Here is a 2542-nt window from a genome sequence, read left to right on the forward strand (position 1 = left end):
ATCCCTTCTTGACCCTTGCAGGCATCAGCAATAGGCAGGCTCCACTTCCTGATGGTAGCCCCTCTGGCCCCGGATTGCAGCAGCCTTTGCTGCCCTCCTATTTTCTTCTAGAAGACTGGACCCTGACAGGAAACGCCTCAGGCCAGGGCCAGGGCTCCGTGCCTCACACTTTGCTGAACCCACACCAATCTTGTAAAAGTTAAAAGCAACACACATGGGCCACACTGAACCAGACTTTCTCCCATGTGAGTTAATGATAAGTCAGAGACACCTACAACCAGAAAAATATTTATTATTCATCGTCCTAAGCAACTGTTGTTTTCCTTTCTTTTCTCCCCCTTTCCCCTTTTCTCTTTTGGTGACAGGTCTCATTGTGTTTCCCATGCTGACATTAAATATCTGGTTCAAAGCATCCTCCTCCCAGAGCCTTCCAAGTAGCTATGTCACTCTGCTCAGCTCACAGTTCCTGGAGGCCAGTGGATCTCAACCTGTGGTCCCCTAAGGGATCCTCACGGGCCACCTAAGACCATTGGAAAACACAGATATTTACATTTTAATTCATAACAATAACAAAATTACAGCTATTTAGCAACAATAAAAATAATTTTGGGGTTGGGGTTCTCGAGGAACTGTCGTAAAGCGTCACAGCATTAGGAAGGGGGAGAACCAGTGGTGTAGGCCAAGGCCACTGTGTTTTTGATCAGGTCACACTTCTTTTAATATATAAATAACCAATGTCCTATTTGAATAAAAGTTAATGATTGTCCCTCTCATATATCTCCTCAATATTCTTGTCCAGATCAGGCTGTGGTGCACAGCTTTAATTCCAGCCCTGAAAAAACAGAGGTAGAGGCCCCAATCTATGAGTTCCAGGTCAGTCGGAGCTACATGTAAGTCCCTTTCTCAAAAGACAAGCAAACAGAAGCCACCCTGGATAGATCTTATTCAAAGGAGGACAGGGAGCCAACAAGATGGCTTAGTCGGGTGTGCTGCCAGACTCAACGACCTGGGTTCAATCCCACAGATCCACATGGAAGAAGGATAGAACCAACTCCCAATGGGCTGTCCTCTGACCACACACTAAATGAAATACAAATTTTTAAGATTTAATTTTAACAATCTGAATGTGTGTGTGCACTTGAATGGGTCTTCTCCAAGAGCAGCATGTACCCTTAACTACTGACCCATTTCTCCAGCTTCCCCAGCAAAAAAAAAAAAAAAATTAACAGAGAAAATGAGATCTGCTGAAATGATCTTTCCTATCGCCGCTTCTAAACTGAAGTCAATATAAAGAGAAGGGAGGGTTGGCCTTTTTCTCACAGTTTTTATTAGGTTTGTTTTCTAAAGAGGGGTTGAATTGCTGAACACAGCGCCAACCCCTTTCTGGGTTCCGTTGGGACCAGTTCATCACGTGACACGTGGCACCTTTTTTTTTTTTTTTCTCCACTTCACCTTGACCTCAAACCACATCCTGATCCTGCACCTGAGAGTCAGTTGACTGAATTCATTTGTAAAATACACGGTCTCCTAAAACATGAGGTATAGCTTGTGTTCTGTCATCCTCAATGTGTCCTTCCAAGCACCAACGTGAGTGATAGAGATTCAGGAAAAGAAGTCCCTGAGAAGCTCCTGGGAAGGAAAGGGAAGGAACCAGAGATTCTGAAGGAAGAATAAATGAAAACGTGATGAAAAATGAGATTTCTCCACAGCTGAGACCTGTGTACAGGGTCACCAGCCCTACGTTACAGGGGCTGTAAGCATCACAAAGTCAAGTAGGACTCTTTGCTCTATAAAGTGTCCAGAGTCGGGGCTGGAGACATGGCTCGGCAGTTAAAATTGAGTCCTGCTCATGAAGAGGACTCGAGTTTGGTTCCAGCACCCACTGGTGGGCCACTCACAACTACCCGTAACTCCGACTCCAAGGGACTCCAAAGCTCTCTTGTAGCCTCCCCCCGTCCTCCGGCACTGCACTCACAAACCCACACATATAGAACATAATCAAAAATAAAAATTAAAACACTTTCCTACAGTATCTAAAGTGCTACGGAGTTAAATAAAACAGGTTTTGACCTTCTGTTTGCTCTGTACGGGCGATTTCATAAACCCGCATCTTGTGTCTGTTTCGGCAGATTTGCTTCCAATAATATGCAATTGACCAGCATTTTCAGGGACTAGAATAGACAGACATGCCTAAAAAGGATCTGTAGGTTCCATAATCCACAGGGAGGAAGGCTTGTTTAAATTCTATGTATGGTGATATTGTGGTGCCCAGAGAAGGCACAGGTCCAGACGGATCTCTCCCAGCTGGAGGGAGGGCTTCCCGTTATGCTTTCTGCCAATAATCAAATTTTAATTATACATAAGATACTAAAAAGCACCCGGTAAAGGGGATCTCCCCCAATATTGCCCAAGAAATTACCAAACTGCAAACTTTAAGAGATGCAGGAGGGCCGGGCGTGGTGGCGCACGCCTTTAATCCCAGCACTCGGGAGGCAGAGGCAGGCGGATTTCTGAGTTCGAGGCCAGCCTGGTCTACAAAGTG

Source organism: Mus caroli, chromosome 9, assembly GCF_900094665.2.
Source record: "Mus caroli chromosome 9, CAROLI_EIJ_v1.1, whole genome shotgun sequence".
In the NCBI taxonomy this organism is placed as follows: Eukaryota; Metazoa; Chordata; class Mammalia; order Rodentia; family Muridae; genus Mus; species Mus caroli.